This window comes from Leptopilina heterotoma, unplaced genomic scaffold (assembly GCF_015476425.1).
Source record: "Leptopilina heterotoma isolate Lh14 unplaced genomic scaffold, ASM1547642v1 Lhet_365, whole genome shotgun sequence".
NCBI classification, from domain to species: Eukaryota; Metazoa; Arthropoda; class Insecta; order Hymenoptera; family Figitidae; genus Leptopilina; species Leptopilina heterotoma.
In genome coordinates, this window is record NW_025111046.1 from 339,468 (window position 1) to 363,097 (window position 23,630).

A 23,630-nucleotide genomic window follows, 5' to 3' on the forward strand; every position below is an offset into this window, starting at 1 on the left:
TTCGAGTTATGCCACATTAGTGCTTGTACTCTCGGAGGTTCGTTTCTGAATGTAACCAGTCATCCCCGAGGAATCTGTAGACAATATGGCGCTCCATCTCCCCGTATTCCACCTCGAGAATAGCTCCACATCCTTTCTAAGCACTGAACTCATTCTCTCTTCAAAAAAACTTTTTGTCTCCCAAGTAGAAAAAAAAATCTTCGTCTATCCTTCATTTTCATTTCGCAAATTTCAGAAAAAAACAAAAAATAATTTTTAAGTTTAAAATTTAACTCTCTTATATCTTCTTTTCGTGTTTTCTCACCAACGGTTTATAAATACCCCCAAAAAAAGCTGTTTACTAAACAAGAATATTATATGACCGCAATAAAAATATTAATCCAATTACAAAGTATATAAAATACATCTGATTTCTTATTGCGACTATAAAAATTTAAAGAATGTTAGAAAAGCAAACTCTCTTTCTCCCTTTTTTTCTGTTCCACTTTCGTCTTCTTCTTTTTTTTTTGCTTTTGTGTGTACAACTATGTAAGTTTTTTTTAAGAAAGAAGAATATACGTTCGAGAAGTAACGCACCAGACCGCAAAATCCATAATTACCATAAATTCACGGGGTCGCTATTCTCTCCGGTCAATGAATCACTTTTAGAGTTTACATCCCGAGATCGTAAAACTCTCCCCATTTTGTATTTAGCCACGATTAAAGTGAATAAAAGGAAACCTCGTAAAAGTTGTGTCATTGTCTTGGGATATATAACTGAACTGAGGAGATTCTTCACAAGCACCCCGGAAATAATTGCGATTTCGTCGTGGCGAGAAAAAAAGGAAAACTTACGTGGTCTCTATATGTATATACACACGAGATACCACATTCTCATTACAATGGCGTAAACACCTTAGATTTTTATATTGAGACGGGATAATTTTCTTTACATTCTTTACTATTCGTTGGGAATTATTGTTGGCAAAAAGATGTGGTTATAATTAGTGTATTTTCTTTTCAAATTTTATTTTATTCTTTTATTCTTAAAACAGTGTCTTCATTTTTCTTCTTCTTTTACTACTTCTTCTAATTGGATTTTATTTTCTTCTCCACCTTTTATTTTTCTATTTATTCTTTGTTTTTTTCTTCTCCTCCTTCTAGAAACACTATTTTTATTCTCTTATCCTCCTTGTTTTTGACTATTTTTTGTATCGTCTTTCTTCTCTTCCTCGTTTTAATTAAAATTAAAATTATTCTGATTCTTTTATTATCCGCCTCTACCCATATTTTCTCCTCCATCGTCTTCAGTCTTTTCATCCTTTTCTCTTTACTAAATTGTCTTCCATTATTGGAAGAGAGTAATAATAATAATAAAAAATATATAAAAATATAAAAAATATGTCAAGAAATTGACAATAGAAGAAAAGAAATATTTTAGTTGCAAAAAAGAAGGTGGAGAATAAAGAGAATGGAGCAAAAAAATATGGTAAAGCAATTTGAAGAAGGAAAAGAAAGGAAAAAGAAAAAAAAGGAAAATATGGATACAGGTGGAAAAAGGAGAAGAAATATTTTGTAATTAAAATGAATGGGGCAAGAAATATGGGAAGAGACAAAAAATAAGGAAAAAATTGTAACTAAATGGAGAAAATTTGGAGAAGGAAAACAATTGAGCAAAACATATGGGGAAAGAAGAAAACAGGCAATGGGGGCGAAAAAGAAGAGAGAATAGAGAGAAACTGAGAGTAAGGAAAAAATATTATAATTAAATGGAGGGAAGAAGGAGAAATAAGAGAATGGAGTAAAAAATAAGGGAATATGATTTTTTCCACCTTATTTTCTTCCTTTTCCTTCTTCTAATTGTCTTCCCCTATGGAAAGTGAATAATAATAAAGAAAAGTGTGCGAAAAAATGGAGAATAAGAGAATACAAATATTATAATTAGAAAAAGAAGGTGAAGAAGAAAGAGAATGGAGCAAAAAATATAGGAAAGCAATTTGAACAAAGAAAATAAAGATGAGGAGGAAAATATTGATGGAGAAGAATGTAGTGTCATGAAAAGGAAGAGGAAAAAATAGACGATGGGAGCAAAAAATATGGGAAGAGACTGAGAAGAAGGAAACAAATTTAGTTAAATGGAGGGAAGATGGAGAAAAAAATATGGGGAGACGATTTTTTTCTTCTTATTCATCTTCCTTTCCCTATTTCTAATTGTGTAGAAGAAAGAGAATGGAGCAAAAAATAAGGGAAAGCGGTTTGAAGATGAGAGAAAGAAACACAAGGAGGGGTAAAATATAGGAAGAGATGTAGAAAAGGAGAAAAATGTATTGTAATTAAATAGGAAGAGGAGAAAATAGAAAATTGGATCAAAAAATGTGTGAAGATGACATTTTTTATTCTAAATATCTTCTATCAGTTTTTCTAATTGTCTTCCAATATTTTTTCCTCAATTGACAATTTTTTTCACTTTCTTCTTTCAATTGAAATATTTATTCTCTTATATTCTGTCTCTTTCCATATTTTGTGCTCCATCGTCTTTCTTCTCCACCTCTTTGGTTTGATTAGAATATTTAAAATTTTTTATTCTCTTATTCTTCTATCTCTCCCCATATTTTTCACCTCATTGTCTGCTTTTCCTTCTTCTTATCATCTTCCCCAATTTACTACATCTTTATCCATCGTTCCTTTTTTTAATTCCAATATTTTTTCTTGTTTTTTCTGGTATTTTTTACTCCATTGTCTTTTTTTCTCATCCTTTTTTTAATTACAGAATATTTATTCTCTATCTCTAGCATATGTATTGCTCCATTATCTTTTTTCATCTACCTTCCCCTTCAATTTGTTATCTCCTTTCATTTTTTGATCCAATGTCTTCCTTCTCCATCTTCCACCCAATTAAAATAACTTTTTTCTTTTTTTCGGTCTCTTTTCACATTTTTGGGTCCATCATCCACTTTTTCCTCTTCCTCTTAATTGTATTGTGTTTTTTCTCTTACTCCCCATCTCTTTCCATATTTTCTTCCTCATCGTCTTCCATCTCCTATCCTTCTAATTACATTATCTATATTCTCTTGTCCTCTCTTGTCTTCGACTAGTTTTCACTTTTTGTCTTCTTTTTCCTTCTTTTTTCAATTACAATATCTTAATTTCCTTTTTCTCCATTTCTTCCAACATTTTTTCGATCATTATCCTTCTTTCCCTTTTTTTATACTCCTTTTCTATTTTTTATGGAAAAAATATGAGAAGGCAAGAAGTTCTCCCATATATTTCATCATCATCTTTCTTCTTTTATTTCTCTTCTTGTAATTACTTTTAATTTTATTTCCTTTACTCTTTGTCATCTTATATTTTCTCCCATCGACTTTTCTTTATTTTAATTGCAATATCTAAGATTTTCTTATGCTTTTTTCTCTTTCTATATTTTTTTTCTCATCGTTTTTCCATCTTTACATTATTTACCCGAAGTTTTTACTTTTTTTATCTTCTTCTTTCTTCTTCACCTTCAATTTACATTATTTAAAATCTTTCGCATATTCCTTTATTCTCTATATTCTTTCTTTCCCTTCTTCTAGTTACTGGAAAATTTTTTCTTACTTTCCTCTATCCAGACATTTAGCCACATTATTTTTTTCTTAATCCAGTCATTTAGCTGGATTATGACTTCCAAATCCAAATGTTTGATCGAATAAATTTTTCTAAAAATCAGATATTTAGCTAATTTATTTTTTAAAATCGAAACATTGAACTGAATTAGCTAAGAAAAAAATAGAACCGAATAAATATTTATATAAATTAATTGTTAACCGCAGCTAAAACTTATTTCAAAACGAATACGCCAATGTAGAGGACTATTAAAAAGATATAAATCGCGACCCCGTATATAATAAAATAACCTCAAGGAGATGCAGATGTCCTCGAAGGTGCATATAAAAATGGTCCAGTATGGAGGCAGTTATAACGAGTTTCATACGCGAAGAGCATGTGACTATATGGATGATTTCTATAAAGGTCACATATTATACTCTTGCAACGAATTTTTTTTTCCAATGGTCGCCTATATAGTTAACAAGGTTTTCCCCCATTAAATTTTTAATGTCATACAAGTATACTATTTTATTTATAATAATTTACAATAATATTACTACTATTATTATTATATTAATATTTAATATTCATGTTTACAGTCTACGATTCGTCTTTTAGAAATTAGGAACTAGGAAGTGAGATAAAGTGCTAACGATCTATGTTTTATTTATATAAGCGAGATGTATGCATAAGCTCTCAAGATGAGGCGAAATTCCATCAGTGCAAAGAGATCATAAACGTTCACTTCTCCTATAAGATTGAGTCGTTAAGTACGATCAATCTTAACGACATACTGCCAAACCAGAAGTAACGACGTTCCTCGTTTGGTCATTGAGTCAATTGGATAATTACTCGATTTGTTTATTAGACTAATTTCATGACCCTCTTCCAAACCAATCTCTGAATTCATTATCAAATCATTCGGGTTTTTGGATTCAAAACTTGCCTATATGTTTTCGTCTCTTAATTATTTTTTTCAGAATTACTAAATACTAACGAATAGTAATGAATTCAAATTCTGAATTCTGAAAATTAGAAAATTGCTAATGATATACTAATAAAGACTAATTAGTATTTATTTGAACACTGTAAAAAGAAAGGTACTAATTTAGTACAAATTTTGGTATACTAGATCGTAATTTACTATTTTAATTTTTAATACCGAAATCAGCTTTAATTTAGATCCTTTTTTTTTACAGTGAATCTAATAGTTTTTATTTAAATGATTTTAAATGTATTATGTCTATTATTAAGTCTATTAATTTCAATCAAATAAATTTGAATTTATCAATTAAATTCTTTTCAGCGTATAATATATTGGACTAAAATAATTCACGAAAGAAAAAAAAAGAAGATGATTTGTTTTTTTGGATATACACAGTATAGAAGGAGCTTAGGTTGAAGGACTCATTGTGAATTCACTTTGCCACTGTTCGTACGATCGTGGTTTAGACGGACGGACGAACTGACAGTAGACTGGAGCTTCGCGTTCATTAGCAGCTATTCAGTTTAACGGGCCAACTGCGAGGGTGGATCCCCGAGTTCTCTCTTGGCTGTTGGAATGCCCGATATGTTATATCCAACTCTATGGTATCCTCATACATAATTACACGCATCTTTTCAGAAGCAGCATCCGTCCTAAAACCTCTCTTCACCTGCACCTTTCATGTATATATGATCCTTCTGGAATTAGATAGACACATTCACCCCGAAAAACTGATCATCATCTCGTCTATAAAGGTAGAGCAGCACCTAAATCCAAAAATTATTCCTCCCTGACAATTTCCTCTTTAATCATATTTCATCTTCTTCTTATTCATATCTCATCATTTTGTTGTGATGAGAAAATTGTCGCAGCATTCTTGAATTAATTCAGGTGGTGAAGTTTTAACCACTTTTGGTAATTAATTAAATTATTGGTAATTTTACCAATTTAGGTAGTTATTAGTTAATAGTCTAATATTCGATTCCAGTAAATATTTAATTGCGATAATAGTCTAGTAATCGGTTAAGTAATCTAAGTAATCGGTCTATAATAAATTTTTTTCAGACTAATTTCAAAAAGCATAAGTGCTTATAACGTATCTTCAATATTAAAATTCCGCTATATCAGTAAGATGTTCAAGTCATAACAAATTCCACGCGAACTGAAGAGAATAAATCTCGACAATAAACAGCGAGAAAAGCGTGAATATATTTCCATTATACAAAATGAAAGCGTCTCAAGTATATAAATATTGGAAAGGCTTTATATATATAAGTAAAAGATGCGTAATTAAGTGAACATTTTCCATACGGTGGCAGTAAGAAATCAAGATGAGAGTAGGACAGTGCAAAAAGGAGCTCGAGGAGGAAGGAAAAAAGTGATAAAAGACGATGGGTATACATATACACACAATGCCCAAGAGTGATCCGATATGCGACGGCGACTCTGTGGCACTTCAGGGCGGATCTGGTTGGTCAATCAGTGGTGCATTGTACGTAACGAACCTCCGCACTACTCACCAAAGTAATCCTCGTACGTAGACTTGTGTTTGAAGCACGTGTATGTGTGCGTGGGTTATTAAATATGAGAAGGGGGAATGGAGGGATCAGAGGCAACTTCCTGAACGTCGATCGACCTATAGGCAACTTAGTCGTATATATGTCTAACATGTCCTGATGTGCAACACTAAAAGCCATTCTCTATCTCTCACTGTCTCTATCTTATTTACTCTCTATATCTCACTCTTTACATATAGTTTTTCTGCTGATATCAAAATCAAAACGTTGTTTAGCAACACTTTTGATTCGTTTTTTGTCTCAATTTGATATCCGCAGAAAAATTGTGATTATGATTTTCAAAAATTTCAAATTCAAACATTTTGAAATTCAATAACTGGTGAAAATATATTATTGTAAAACATGAAGAAATTGATCACTCCGAGTCTTCGACTCGGAGTAATCGATTTCTTCATATTTTATAATAAATGAAAGATAACCGAGTGATAAAATCGCATTTTATATTATAATATAACACTATAAAAAAAAGGTTCTAAATTAGAGCTGATTTCGGTACTAAAATAGAACCAAATTACGATTTAGTACCAATTTTGGTACTAAATTAGTACCTTTCTTTTTACAGTGAAGAATATTATTATTGTAACTCCTTCAAAATTATTTTCATAATTTCAATTCAACGATAGGCGCGCGGCTAACTTCTTACTGTTTTTTTTTTTTTTTGTAAATAAAATTAACAATTTTTGAAAATAATAGAATTTAAAAATTTTCTAATTTAAATTTTTGTTGAAAACACTAAAAAAAAATTCAATTTTGGAGAAATTACAAATAATTGCAAAAATTCAATTATTTAAAAAAAATAAAATTCTTCTTATAAAATTTAACTATGTTCAAAATTTGAAAAAAATTCTCGTAAAAATCCCAATTATCTTTATAAATAACAAAATTCTTCTCCAAAAGTTCAATAATTTTTATAAATGACAAAAAAAATTCTTGCCCTAATTTCAATTATTTTCAAAAAATTTTCTAATTTCAATGGTTTTCAATATCTACTATTTTAATAAAATTTCCCAAAAAGAATTCAATTATTTAAAAAAAGCTTCAATAAAATTGTATTTTCATAAATAATAAAAATTTCACAGGAATTCAATTATTTTCATAAATAATAAAGTTTTCTTTAAGGAATTCAATTATTTTCATAAAAAATAATTTAAAATTTAAGAAAATAATAATTGAATTAAAATGATGAAAATAATTTTGATGAAGTTACAGTAACAATATTCTTAATTTCTTATAATATAAAATAATGATTTTATCTCTCGATTATCTTTAATTATTAGAAAACATGACGAAATCGATCACTCCGAGTCTTCGACTCGGAGCAATCGATATCTTCATGTTTTATAACAAATACTTTTATAAGTTGTTTAATTTAAAAAAGGTTTGAATTTCAAATTTTTGAATGTCTTAATTCCTGTGGGAAATCATTTTCCAAAAATAAGATTAAAAATAGGAATTGTGCAAATATTTTTCTTCTTTTTCTAAAACAAAATAATAATTTTTTTAGAAAAATTGTGATTCATAAACAAAAATATAATGCAAAATAAATCAATTTTCTATTTCTTAATCACAATTGTTTAACAATTTTCTAATTTTCCTTAGAAGTAAAGAACAAAAATCGGCATAATTTCAATTTGACAAAACATAATATTTAACAAAATTTTAGTCTTTTAATGAAAAGAAGTGAAAAAAATTCTAATGATTTCTATCTGTCATTACAATTTTGAATTAATTAGAAAATAAAAATAATTATAACATAATGATAGTTAATTATTATTTTCTACAATTTTTAAATAAAATTCTTCTTTAAATCAATTATTTTTATAAATTTTTAATAAAGTTCAGTTGAGAATTTTGAAATTCATTTGTTTACAAGTCAGTTTTACGAAATTTCATTTTATCGAGAATTATTCAATTAAATATTCATTTAAAAATAAAAACTTGAAATAATTTTTTAAAATTTCGATTTTAAGCTTTTTGAAAAAAATTAGTTCCATAGAATTTTTAATTAAATGTATTATAAAAAATTCAAATTTTTAAAGATTTTAATATGAAACTTCAACAAAATTCAATTATTATTTAAAAGTTTTACTGAAATTAATTTTTAAATCAATTTTTATTCGAAAATTCTACGAGAATTCAATTATTTAAATAAAAACCGATAATTTATTGAATAATTGAATATTTCTTAAAATTGAAATCTTATTCATAATTTTTTCAACATTTAAAAAAATTGAATTCTTTCGACGTATTTTAATAATATTTTTAAGAATTACATTTTTAGAGGAATTCGATTAAAATTGCATTCAAAAGTAATTGAAGTTCTATAAAAATTGCTTTTAAATAATTGAATTCTTTTGGGAAATTTTATTAAAATAATAGATATACAAATTATTGAATTAGGAAAAATTTTGGAAAGTGTTTGAAAGTTTGCCATGAGTTTTATTAAAATGTTTTGAAAATAATTGAATATTATTACTTTTGAAAATAATTGAATTTTTTTGATAAATATTGTTATTTATAATAAAAAATAAATCCCTGAAAAGAATTTAAAAATTTTATTAAAATAGTAGAATATTGAAAATCATTGAATTAAGAAAAGTTTTTGAAATTAATTGAATTTTGCAATGAATTTTATTAAAATTCCTGAAAATAATTAAATTTTGTCGAAAAATTTAACTAATATTCATTTATAAAGATAATTGAAATGTTGACGACAATTTTTTATGATTTTTTGAAAGTAATATTGAATTTCGGCGAAGAATTTTATTGATTTTGAAATTAATTGAATTCTTGTGATGAATATTGTTATTTATGAAAATAATTATTCAATTTTATTAAAATTCCTAAAAAAATATTCACTGTAAAAAATTGTGTGGTGAAAATTCTCCAAAATTCTGTTGACGCAACTTTGAAGGCATTTTGTGGAAATGTCCCAAAATTTTGTGAAAATTTCACATAATTATGAATATTTTACAATTTGGTTGGTGAATTTTCACTAAAATTGGTAACTTTTTCCTAATACTTGGTGGTGAATTTTCAATAGAAAATTTGTGAAATTTTTTTAAATATCTGTAAATATTCCCTTAAATTTTTTGGTGAATTTTTACCAAATTTTAGTGAAAGTGTACAAATGTTGGTATTTTTTTAAAAAAATTTTGTTATAGTGAATATTGTCAATTAAATTTTGGTGAAATTTTACAAATGTCGGTGATTGTTTCTTAATATTTTTTGGTGAAGATAATTGAAATGCTGACGAGAAATTTAAAAAAATTTTTGAAAATAATTGAATTTCTGGGAAGAATTTTAATATTTATTAGGATTGCGTTAAAATAAATTATTGTCAGAGATAGAAAAAATCTCTATCTCTTTTTTTGACTGCTCTATTTCTTTTTTACTGACTTTGCCTCTTTTTACCTTTATCTCTCTCTTACTGACCCTATTTTTCTTTTACTGCCTTTGTCTTTTTTTGCCTCTATCTCTCTCATTTTCATGACAATATTGATGATTATGATGATGATGATGATGCTGACGATTCTGTCATGGCATTCTGATGCTGTCAGACCTTGTATGTTTCCGATGAGAAATCGCGACCTTCATCACCTACGCGAACCTTGAAAAGTTATTGAATGCATATATATATATGTAGGAAAGTGTCTGAATAAAATAGAATAATATCGCACCTGTAGGGAAATGTAAACAGAGCTGGGTAGTTGATAGGATGTTATTGGAATATCGATTCCTTTCAATTTCACTTGATGCATACAATTTTGCCTGATGCGTTACGATATTATTTACAATTTTTTATTTATTACAATTATAATTTCATTTGGAAATTTTATGAAAATAGTAGATATTGAAAATTATTGAATTGCAAAAAGTTGCGATATCTGGACTTTTAATAAAAAAAAATTCTAAGAATTGTTATTGAAATTCCATTTGCAATTAGCAAAATTCCACTGATTAGGTAATGTAGTAAAATTATTATCAGTACAATTTCCATAAAGTACTTTTCTGCCAAAGAAGTTGACAAGAAGAAGACAAAACAAAGATTTCCGACTTGACGAACCGATAAATATCAGATTATCAGTGTCAAATGATCTTATACTGACCTCCCCAACCCCAAAATGAACCCTTTTCCCTAATATATATATGTACATACATATATGAAATCAATCAAATCATCATCGAAGCTCAATTCAGTCAACCATCAGAAATCAAAGTGACTTGGAATCCTAATCAGTGTTGTAACACGACATTATTAGGCAGTCACCGAGGGTTTGCGCCCTCTTGATAGTGTTAGCAAAGCAATACGTCTATATACATGTGTATATATATGTATATAGTTAAAGAGGAAAAGGGGGAGGTTGGGTAACCAACTCGTGAAATTCAATTACTGAAGTTGCGTGGGTTGAGAATTGGGGTTCAGAGACGAAACGTGCAGTAGGTTTGGCTGGGGGAGGGAGGAGGAGTTTGGAGGGTTGATTTTCAAGGGGTTGAAAAGAGGGGATTTGTGGAATTTGAGTGACGGCCAAAGGCGAGAGAAACTTGTGCGTATACGGCCTAACTCTCACTTATCTTATATGTCGAATCTTATACTCCATTTCTCTTGCCTCCCTCCCTCCCTCTCTCTCTCTCACTTCTTCCTCCCACCTCCCCCTCTATTACAAAGACATTCCTCTCATCTTTTTTTTCTCCTTTAGGAATATATATCCCTCACGAAAAACCCGTCCCACTAGAATTCAACTCCATTGAAAATGGAGGCACGCGCTACTATATTCACGCAGGGAGATAGTGAAATTGAAATTGTACCTATACTATAGATATACACAATGTTCCATTATGTGCGATCTGTGTATACGATTTAGGGGAGTTATGTGTATATATATATCGACACCTAAAACTTACACTCTTGTTACAGATTTTTTTTTTGGGAATTAGTATTCGTTAAAAATCCTAAGTGAAGTCTCTGAATCTGAATTAGTTTTCTTTAAAAACTTTAACTGCGAATTCTTTAAATGTAAATTATAGTAAATTATAGTAAATTCATACGAATAAAAGTTCCAGCAAAATAGAATTTCAGTTAAATAAAAATTCTATTGAAAATAATTTCTGTTTAGTGAAATTTTAGGTAAATACGATTTCTGAGGAATAAAAATTCTGGTAAATTGAAATCATACTAAATATATGACGAATATGATGAAGAGTGTAAATTTAGTTAAATAAAAAGGCCACTCAAAAAATTACTGCTAAATAGCACTAAGTGGAATTCCAGTTAAATAAGAATATGACTGTAAAAAATTTAGCAAAGTGAAAATCGAGGCAAAAACGAATTCTATACATTAAAATACTCCATCTAGAAGAAATACTCCAAAAATTCCTGGAATTAAAAATTATGCTAAATCGAAATATAATACAACAAAATACGATTTCTGTTAAATGAAAATTCTTAAAGATGAAAATTTCACTAGAGCAAAATCTATTAGATAGAAAAAGAAATTTTACCAAACTATAAATTCTACTAAATAAAAATTGTACCAACTAAACATTCTACTGAACTAAAATCGTACTATGTAATTAAACATATTTCTATTTAAAATTCGGCTAAATAAAAATTGTGATAAACTAAAAATTCTTCTATGTAAAAATGATGCTAAAAATAATTCTCCTATTTAAAATTTTGCTATATAAAAATATCAACTAAAATTAAAATTCTAGTATACCTAAATATTTCACTAACTTAAAAGTCAAAGTTTTAAAAATTTTACAAACTATAAATTTTACCACATAAAAATTGTACTAAATACAAAATTCTTCTATTTAAAAATTCTGCTAAATAATCATTATATAATGTAAATAGAAATTATTCTAATTTAAAATTCAACTAAAATTAAAATTCTACAAACAATTCTAGAAACAAATGAATTAAAAGTTGCGCTAAATAAATATTCTTCTTTTTAAAAATTCTGCTTAATAAACTTGCAGCTAAATAAAAATTCTACTGAAAAAAGATTAGGTTAAATAAAAATTCAACATTAAAAAAAATTTATTTAACTCAAATGACCGATTACTTGTCTGTTATCAAATAAATATTTACTTAAATCAAATAATTTTTTAATTTTTTAAACCAATTAAATGATAAATTGAATTAAATGAATTATTTTAAAATACTGAAATTATTGATTCGAATACAACTAAAAAAACATTGAACATTGAATTTTGGAAAAGTTACAAATGAAATGTTTAAAAAATTTTTAAATAATTCTCGTCAAAATTTCAATTATCTTTATAAATAATAAAATTCTTCTTCGAAATTTAATTATTTTTAAAAACTTTAATAAAATTTTTTGCAAAATTTCACAGGAATTCAATTATTTACCAAATTTTTAATAAATTTTTTCGAAATAATTCAATTATTTTCATAAGTAAATAAAATTATCACAAGGAATGAAATTATTTGAAATACAAAATTTTGTAAAAATTAAAAAAATATATCAATTATTTAAAAAGATTTTTTATAAAATTCGTCGCAAGAATTCAATTATTTATATAAATAATAAAATTCTTCTCAGAAATTCAGTTATTTTTATAAACTTGAATAAAATTCGTTTGAAGAATTAAATTATTTTCAAAAGCAATAAAATTCTTCGCTAAAATTCAATTATGTTCAAAAATGCAAAAACAATCTTGTCAAAATTTAAATTATTTTTATAAATATAATAAAATTTTTCTCCAACAATCAGTAATTTGGGAGCGTTCATAAATGATGTCACGTTTTTGGGGGGAGGGGGGGGTCTCTAATAAACGTGACATAATGTATTTCTACATGTGAAATTGCTTGAAATTGCGTGACAGGGGGAGGGGGGGTGGTGGTGGTCTAAAATCCAGAAAAATTGCATGACATCATTTGTGAACGCTCCTTTTTAGAAAAATTTTAATAAAATTCTTGGGAAAATTTTAATTATTTTCATAAATAAAAAACTCATCGCAGGATTTTAATTATTTTTGATACAATTTCAATCGAATTCCTCGAAAAATGTAATTATTCTTAAAAATGTTGTCAAAAGAATTAAATTATTTAAAAATTTCTTGATAAAATTCTTCAGGAGAATTCAATTTTAACAAACATTCAATTATTCAATAATTTATTTATTTTTTAATTTAAATAATTGAATTTTTTTGAGAAATTTTACTACTTGTAAAAATAATTGAATTCTTGCGAATGATTTTATTAGAATTTTTGCAAATAATTAACTTTTTTTTGAAAAATTTTATGTTAATTTAAATTATTACAAAACATGAAGAAGTCGATCACTCCGAGTTGAAGACTCAGAGGGATCACCTTCTTCATGTTTTGTAATAATATTCTTATAATTGTTGAATTTCAAAAAGGTTTAATTTTGAATGTTTTGAAGAATTTTAATTCCTACGGAAAAATAATATTAATTAAATATATATTTAGAAAAGAAGTTATTGATGTTTTTGAATAATTTTACTATTGAAGAAATTCGTAAATAAATGTATTAAGAATATTTTTTTTGAGTAGGTATCTAATAATTTTTAGAGTGAATCATAATATGCTTTAGAATCAGGGAAAAAGTGAAAATTTTGTCTGGAAATCAGGGAAAAGTCAGGGAAAAATAAAATTAAATATTTGTGGCGACCCAGATGAATATTTTACCAAATGAAAAATTGGATATAATTAAAAAAATGTCCTTACTTGAAAATACAATTGAAGAACAAAAACTTTTTTGAGTAAAAATTATATCTTATAATATTTTTGACTAATTTTTGGCTAAATTTTGTTTGAATTGAATTTTTCTAGCAAAATGCTTATAAAATTGACACAGCAAGAAATTAAAATTGAAATGATCAATCACAACCGTGTTCAAATAGCAACGAATAAAGAAATGCGAAAAATTATTGATATTCATAATATGTCAAGAATCATTTAAAAGTTTATCTAAAAAAAAATAATAATCTCGAGGCGTTAGAACGCGAATGACGTATGACAAGAGTGTGAACGGAAGCTAGGAAAGACTTCCTTTGGCGGACCCTCTGCCGTTTGCTTCACGCTTTTCCGCATTCATAAATATTTACCAGAATGCTTTCGTATATATATATATACAAAAAAAAAAAGAGAGAGTAATAGAGAAAGAGAGCGAGAGAGAGAGAGACTTGTTGTGCACTAAGCTATTCTCTCGGAATTAATGAACCGCACTGATTTTTTACGGTCGCGAATTCCGAGGGGCGCAACATTTCTGTTTGTATCCATTTACGACCTCTTTTCTCCCACCCCCTGCGTGAATATACAGTTTTTAGATGCTTCAAAAAAAATTTTTTTTAAATCCATCACAGAGATGGATATATATATATATATATATATATATATATATATATATCGTCAATATCGAGTTTTCGCAACCGACGACGATACAGATTTAAAAAAGAAGCAAATAAAAAAAAATGAACGAAAGGAAAAAAAAAGAATAAGACACGAAGGGAATCGAAAAGAATAGAAAAGGATTCCACCAAGTGTCAGACAGGCGAAGACGAATTATCGCCAAGTGACGTGCGTACTTATTTATAGTTCTCTTTCCCGCAGCTTTCCTTTTTTTCCATTCCTTCACTTTCACGCTTTCTCATTCTTCAAAAGACCGCAGCTTACATCATAAGTCTTAATGATCCGTAATGGTCCTTTTCCAAGTCTCTGTGATCCACTTTTTTCTTTTTTTTTTACTTTAGGGTTGGAATTTTTATTCATCCACATTTTTGTGTCCCGATAAAACGAGATTTATTAGTTTTGATTGAATTTTTCTTCTGGTTTGTCTTTCAGTTTGATAAATTTGCGAGTTTTTCTCTTTTGAAATGATGTATTTGTTGATTACACGGGTTAAATCTCAATTAGTGAAAAATGGATAACTAAATCACGTTATAGTAATATTATTTCCACTAAAGATTTCTGCTAAATAAAATTAGCAGGGGGTCGATTATGTAATTTTTTTTTTACTTTGACATTCGTTTTCACTTTCACTTTTATAGATTTTCATTTTTACTTTGACTTTCATTTTCACTTTCACTGTGATAGATTTTCATTTTTACTTCGATAAATTTTTATTTTCACTTCGATAGATTTTTAATTACAGTTTTACTTGCACTTTGACAGTTTGTTTTCACATTCTGTGAAAGTGAAAATGAATGTATATATTTATTGTTATTTTCGTTTTGTTAGATTTTTATTTTCACTTTCACTTTCACTTTGATAGATTTTTACTTCAATTACACTTTTACTTTCACTAATAATAAAAAAAATATAAAAACAAAATTTCACTTTGATAGATTTTTATTTTAATTACATTTTTACTTGCACTAATAATAAATAATATCTATCAAAGTGAAAATGAATGTGAAAAAAATCTGTCAAAGTGAAAGTGAAGGTGAAAAAAATGTACAAAAGTGAAACTGAGAGTGAAAAAAAATCTGTCAAAGTGGAAGCTGTTTTATAGAATTTATTTCACCTTCATTTTCGCTTTGTAAGATTTTTATTTTCACTTTTACTTTCACTGTCACATTGATAAAAAGTGAAAATAAAAAACAGTCAAAGTGCAAGTAAAAGTGTCATTGAAAATCTGTCAAATTGAAATGAAAGTGAAAATAAAAATCTAAAAAAACGAAAATTTGTCAAAATGAAAGTGAAAGAAAGAAATCTGTCAAAATAAAAGTGAAAATAAAAATCTTTCAAAGTGAAAATGATAATAAAAGTCCACGTGTAGAAATGAAATTATATAATTTCAATTTTTTTTTTGTTTACCTCATAAACTATAAAATTACCAAGAAACCTTCAATTTTTTCTATTTCTGACAATATTTTCTAATTAAATAATTTCATTCATAAATAGATAAACTTCAAAAGGTATTAATTTGAAATTTTATAAAACTTCAATTTTGAATGAATTTAATTAGAAATTTTAATGAACTTAGATTTTTAAAAAATTGTACTGTTTCAAATTCTTCAGAAATTAGTTAAATTTTTTAATATATACCTCATTATTTAATTATTAAAAATAATAGATTTATAGAAGAATTTTAGTTAAAAACAATAAAAAAATTTGCATTTTGGAGAAGTTACGAATGATTGCAAAAATTCAATTATGTTCAAAAGTTTAAAAAAAGTTCTCATCAAAATTTTAATTTTCTTTATAAATAATAAGATTCTTTTCCGAAATTCAATTATTTTCAAAAATTTTCCTCAATTTAATGATTTTCAATATTTACTATTTTAATAAAATTTTCCAAAAGAATTCAATTATTTAAAACAAATTTTGATAAAATTCTACGAAAACATTTAATTATTTTCACAAATAATAAAAATATCATAGAAATTCAATTATTTACATTGAATTCAATTATTTAAAACAAATTTTGCCAAAATTCTACGAAAACATTTTAATTATTTTCGTAAATAATAAAATTTTATGTAGGAGTTCAATTATTTTCATAAATAATAAAGCCTCATAGCTGAATTTCAATTATTTTTAATTTAATTTTAATCGAATTCCTCGAAAAAATGTATATTATTCTTAAAAATCTTATTAAAATTCGTCGAAAGAATTTAATGATTTAAAAATTTATTGATAAAATTCTTTATAAGAATTTAATTTTGAGAAACATTCAATTATTTATTTTTGTATTTAATTGATTGTAAAATAAATAATTGAATTCTCGTAGATTTTTCTAACAAATATTGATTAAAAAATGAATTTTATATAACATTTTAGATAATAATTGAATATTAAAAGCATTACCAACGTAAATTTTTAGAAATAATTTAATTTTGAAAAGGTTTAATTTAGAATCTTTAAAATTTTGAATTTTTCATACTTTTAAGTAACAATTTTGCAGAATTAATTTTTTTTAAAAAGTTTAACTGAATTTTTTTAAAATTATGTCATGATTTTATTTTCTAATACCTATATAAATAATAATTGAAGAATTTTCGAATAAACGAAATTTCATATAAAAATGAATGGTAAACAAATGGATTTGAAAATTATTAAAAATAATTGATTCAAAGAAAAATTTTAGTTAAAAATTCTAAAAAGTAATAATTGAATTAATTTGAAATTATTTCGAATAAAAAATATCGGAAATAAAAATTTGTCTCTGTAAAAAATCTAATTATTCTGATCTATTTAACTGGAAAATTCAAATAAATAAAAAATTCTCTAAAATACAAATTTCCCCAAATAAAAATGTTCCTAATTAAAATTTAGCCAAATTTTAAGCCACTAAAAATTCAAATCGAATTCAAATATTGACAGTAAATTGAAAATCTCCCAAACTGATAAGAATAATGAAATATTTACAAAGTTTATAAACACAAATACAATAAGTGAGGGTACATAAAAAAGTGCATAAATTTGGATGAAGTAGACAATTCATGCAGCAAGGGCAGGAGAGAGAGAGAGAGAGAGAGAGAGAGAGAAGTACTCGAAGCTTGGAGTGGGCCTCTTGGTAACGGCGAGCACTTATTCGCTCGCTCGCCAATCCAAATGAATTGGATAATTTGATCAGCTAGTTGCTGGCCCTTTGTCGCCTCCTGGGAACTTTGAATGGTCCAGTCCAACCATCATCTCTCATTCTCCTCTCTCGTTTCTTTTCTCTATCTCTCCTTGTTCATTGCTGCTCTCGATCACGGATCTCCTTTTTCTCAGTTTCTTTCCTTCGCCACCACCCCAACCCCACGCAACATTTACTGATGGGGGGGGCAAACACCCCCTTCAAGATATTCCTCATCTTTGTTTGTCCCTTTTCCCACTTGCAAAAAAAGAAAAGAAAAAAAAAACTTTCCCTCCTGCTTTCCGTTATCAAGTTCGAAGAAACATCTCTCATATATAGCTGTTACTAAATAAAGAATGCAACCACTTCCTTTCGTGACGTTTTACTCTTTCGTGTGTGTATATAAGTTTTGTACGCATTTATATCCCTTCGTTAATATCACACGATCGTTTTATTTTTCAAATTGAATGTTTTTTTACCAAATTTTAATATAGTTTTATTAAAAATATAATTATTCGATAAACTTTTAATCGATTCGATTTAACTTTTAAAATTTTCGATAAAATTTTAATAAAATCGAATTTTAATAAAAATAAAAGAAATAAAACGAATAAAAATAGTAAAAAAACAAAGTCTAAGATCTAATTTTTAAGAAACAATTTTTTACTACCAGTCTCTACAAAAATAATTGAAAAAAATTGAAAATGGTTTGAAAATTAAAAAAGTATTTGGAAAGAAGTATAATTGAATGTATAGAGAGTTGTTTAAAAAAAAGTAATAAATAACACTTAAAAAATAATAAAAATGATAAAAGAAATGTAAACAATAAAAATAGTAAAAAATAACGTCTAAGAACTAATTTTTAAGGAAAAAAATGTTAATTTCAATCAGTAAAAGAAATAATTGAAAGAAAATTGAAAATAGTTTCAAAATAGAAAAATTATTTCCATATAAATAAATTTAAATGTATAGAGAGTTGTTTAAAAATTATAATTGTTATAATAATGAATTTTAATAAAAATAATAAAAGAAATAAATTAAATAGAAAAAAAAATAGAAATGATTAAAATAAGTTAAAAATAACGTCGAAGGTCTAATTTTGAAGGAGAAAAATTATAATTTCAATCAAATGTAAATAATAATAAAATTGTAAGAAGAAAAGATGGAAAATAATTTTAAAAATAGAAAAATTATTTTGAAATAAATGTATATTTGAAATTTTGAATGTATACAAAGTTGTTAAGAATTAATAATTGTGCGGAGGAAAAATGGAACTAAATGTGTGTAAAGGAAAAATAAAATTTTCTATCGATACCTATATATTTATCTGAAAATATAATACTGCGCGCGTGTTGCAATATTTTTTCACAGAGCCATTGAATTGGCAGATCGTCTTCTATTAATTTTAATTAGGCAGATGGTAATTCTCGTTTAGTATGTAGTGGCCTTCTCTCACGAGGGACTCGAACCGATCGCCGTACACACGCGGAATACATAATATTGAGGCACTAGAAATTCCTCCGTTAAAAAAATTACAAAATAAAAATAGATTCAAAAAATAATTTTTCTTCATTTTTTCCGTAAAAACAATTTTTTAAGACGGAATTTAATATTAATGTATCATTTAAATAAATAAATGAAGGCATTTAAACACTTTTTTGCGCTACTGACTTTTCACTCAATTTTCAATAAAATTTACAAATTAAAAAGAAAAATAGAATGTAAAAATTTTTAATTCAAATTTTTTTTTATAAAAATAAAATATGAATTGGAATATAAAGTTTTAATATTATTATAATTATAATAATCATATATTCTGACATAGGGAATTCGGGGAAGAGTCAGGAATTTTTATTAAAAGTATACTGAACAAAATTTAACTTTTAGAATTCATAAGAAAATTCTGAATTTTTGTGTCTTTTTTGTTTGACTCATAAACTATAAAATTACCACAAATTCTAATACAAAACGTTCAATTTTTTCAATTTCTGACTAAAATTTCTTTTTAAATAACTTATTGAACAACTATCATAAAATAAATAAATTATTTACTGAATAATTTTACTTAAATAAATTTCAAAATTAATTCAATTTTAAAAGAGTTAAGTTTGTCAATATATATTTAATCAAATATTAAAAATAATGGATTTATAGAAAAATTTGTGTTAAAAACACTAAACAAATTGAATTTTGAAGAAGTTACAAATAATTGCAGTAATTCAATTATTTTCAAAAGTAATAAAATTCTTATCATAAAATTCAATTATGTTCAAAATTTACAAAAAATTCTCGACAAAATCCCAATTATTATCTTTATAAATAAAAAAATTCTTCTTCAAAATTCAATTATTTTCAAAAGTAATAAAATTTTTCTCGCAAAGCTTTAATTATTTGCACAAAATAATAAAAATTTCACAGGGATTTAATTATTTACAAATTTTTTACAAATATCAATTATTTTCAGAAATAATAAAACTTATCGCAGAATTTCAATTCTTTTTAATACAATTTTAATCGAATTCCTTGAAAAATGTAAAAATTCTAAATAATTTTATTAAAATTCGTAAAAATAATATTCAATTATTTAAAAATTTGTTAATAAAATTCTTTATAAGAATAAAATTTTAATAAACATTCAATTATTCAAAACATAGTTTACTTTTGTATTTAAATAATTTAATTCTCGTAGAATTTTCTAATTAAAATTTATTTGAAAATGAATTTTAATTTAAATTTTAGATAATAATCTATTATTATCTAAAATTTAAATTAAAATATGGAAATAATTTTGAGGAAGTTAAAAAATTATTGTTTTTGAATAATTTTACAATATTACAGATATTCGTAAATAAATTCAACAGAACATTTCTTTCAATACAATTTTATCCTTTATTTTCTAAAAATTCAAAAATGTTCAGTTTCATTTATAAAATGGGTATATTTTCTTCTTAATCAAAATTTTTTAACAATTAACAATTTTCTAGGATTTTTTTATAAATAAAAAGGAGAATAATTTGCATAATAATTTAGATTAGTCAAACGAAACTTGTTACAGAAAAAAGCATATATAACAAACAAAATGATTATATTTTTTATTTGTTAATCATAATTTTTAAAAAATTTTGTAATTTATAATATTACTTTATTATAAATCGTGAAAAAATATCTACATATTTACGATTTGCCAAACAATATTTTTTTCAAGAAAAAAAAAAAAAAAAGAAACCAGACAGAGAAACTAACTTTAAACTGCCCGGACAGAATGAAAAAAAGAATACGAAGATTAATATAGTTAATTAATGTTTAATAAAATTTACATTAGTAATTATTTATTGTTATTATCATTCTTAATAATATATATAGTACAAAATTAATTTGAAAAATCAGTTTTAAAACATTTTCCGCCATATTGGATCCGACATTTTGTATTTTAAAAAAGTGATGCTATACTTATTTTTTTATCTTACTATTATTAATTAATAGGTATTAATAAAGCAAAAAATCAATTTCAACAAAGCATAAACAGAAAAAATGGAAAAATCGTAATTATATAAGTAAAGAAAGATTAATCATATGAAAATTAAAAAAAAAACTGATATTTTAATCGTCTCGTGAGCCTTGCCCTTTAGTTGCGCGAATAAGACATTCGCGGAAAGAAAAGGGCGAGGACTGTGGCACAGTTTTTTAATTTTCAAGCCTTCTCGTAATCATGGCACTATTCCATCTGAACGTTTTAATGAATCCGTCAACGACTCATTCCCTTTTTCATTCCCCTTATCCCTCCGCCCTCTGTCATATCTCTATTTCTGTCTTTCTTCCTCTCTGTCTCTCTCTTAAGAGCAGGAGGAAGAAAAAATCTCTCACCGCTTTATGCAACCACAGTCTTACAACCCCGAGGCGATAAGAAACTTTATATATATCTATGATGTTGTAGAATAGAAATATATAAGTATAAGAACTCGAAAAATACTACTACCATCATCATTCGTATATATATATACATTTGAAGAAAATTTTTTTTCCCCAGAATCATTTTCCAAGTGAGAAAAGCCTTTGCAAAAGTAAGAATAATAAAAACTTAAATTTTCAATTCAACCTGAGGTCATTTTCTTCGCGCGACTCATTCGTTGTCGTCGTAGTCGTCGTCTTCATATATTTATTATTTTTTATGCTAGATTTAAGAAAACAAAACTTTTCTTTTCTTTTTACTTCATATATATATATATGAATGATTCTTCTTTTTTCATTGCAGAATGGAACGAGAAATTGGAATTGTTACATGCAAGTCAAAAAGAAGGAAGGAAATGAAGAAAAAAACTCTTTCGATTAAAATTGTTAACTTTGAAATATTCAATGTGTAATTTTTTTTATCTAAGAAATTAAAGGTGATTGCAATTATAATTTTATAATGAATTCTTAATTGTCAATATTATTATTACCTATTATTATTAATATTTATTTTGCTGCAAAAAAATGTTTGATTATTTATTTTTGATTTGTAACGTTGCAAATTAATTTTTATGTTATCAATGATTAAAATTTCTACTATTTAAATTTTCCATTGATTAAGGTACCACTAATTGAATATTTTCTTAAATAAGCTACCGATATTTAATGTTACCATTAATAATATTATATTCAGAAAAAAGTTTTTGTTAATTTAAAGAAGTCAGTTTCTTACACTCGTTTTGCTTCATTCAAAATAAATTTGTCTTTGAATCAAAAAGAGGGTTTTGGATTAAAAAAAAAATTTCTTTGATTTAAATAAATTTTCGTTGATTTAAACAAATATTCTTTGAATCTAAGAAATTTGTTCTTTAAATTAATGAAATTCTATCATATGAAATTATTTTCTAATTTGAAAAGTATCATTTCTTTGAAAAAAATTAATTTTAAATCGAAGAAACATGTCAAAGCAAATGATTTATTTAAATCATAAAAAATTATTTTCCGGATGGACTTATTAAACTCTCTAAATCTGAATCAGTGAAATTGATGAATAAAATTTGAATGAGAATCAGTGACTCTATTCTCGCAATTTGAATCAGTGAAATTCCACTGTAAATCAGTTAGAAAATCACTAAAATATCAGTTATTTTTCATTTTAAATCGATTATTCTTAAAATAATTATTTCAATAAATTTATTCCAGAATGCTTTTAATATTCAATTAATTTATTGAATAAAAGAATGATTCTTAAAATTGAATTCTTATACTTAATTCTATCAACAAATTTTTAAATAATTAAATTCTCATGGGAAATTTTATGAAAATAATAGATATACAAATTTATTGAATTAAAAAAAATTTTTTTAAATAATTGATATTTTGTCATAAATTTTATTACTTTAGAAAATAATTGAATTCATGTCATGAATGTTATGTTATTTATGAAAATAATTGACTTTCTACGATTGATTTTATTATTTATGTAAATAAGTAAATCCCTGAAAGGAATTTTACAATTTATGAAAATAATTGAATTACTGCGAAGAATTTAACGCCAAATTTTAAAACATTTGATTTCTTCGAAAAAATGTATGCAAATTTTAATTCAAATAATCAAATTCATATGAAATGCTTTAATTTTTTGAGAAATAATTGAATGCTCGTGTAGAGTTTTATCAAAATTTTTGGTTAATAATTAAATTCTTTCGGAAAAGTTTATAATAAAATTTGAAAGAATAATTTTTTTGAGGAATTTGATTAAAATTGTATTAAAAATAATTGAATTTTATTTTATTGGGAAATAATTGAATGTTCGTATAGAACTTTATCAAAATTATTGTTTAATAATTGAATTCTTTTGGAAAATTTTATTATAATAGTTGAAATATTGAAAATCATTGCGAATTAAGATAAATTTTGGAAAATAATTGAAATTTCGCTATGAATTATATTAAATTTTTTGAAAGTAATTGAATTTTATTACTTTTGAAAATAATTGAA

General features: G+C 25.4%; 1 long non-coding RNA gene across 5 annotated transcripts in view; it reads left to right on the forward strand.

The window, feature by feature from the left end:
* The window catches only part of LOC122505733, a 166,202-nt gene extending 144,108 nt beyond the window's left edge, over window positions 1-22,094 (forward strand). For all 5 annotated transcript variants that reach the window (XR_006301939.1, XR_006301936.1, XR_006301938.1 and 2 more), the window contains one exon: window positions 21,934-22,094. This is a non-coding gene — a long non-coding RNA (uncharacterized LOC122505733). The remainder of the gene's footprint in view (window positions 1-21,933) is intronic.
* Window positions 22,095-23,630: the final 1,536 nt, after the last annotated feature.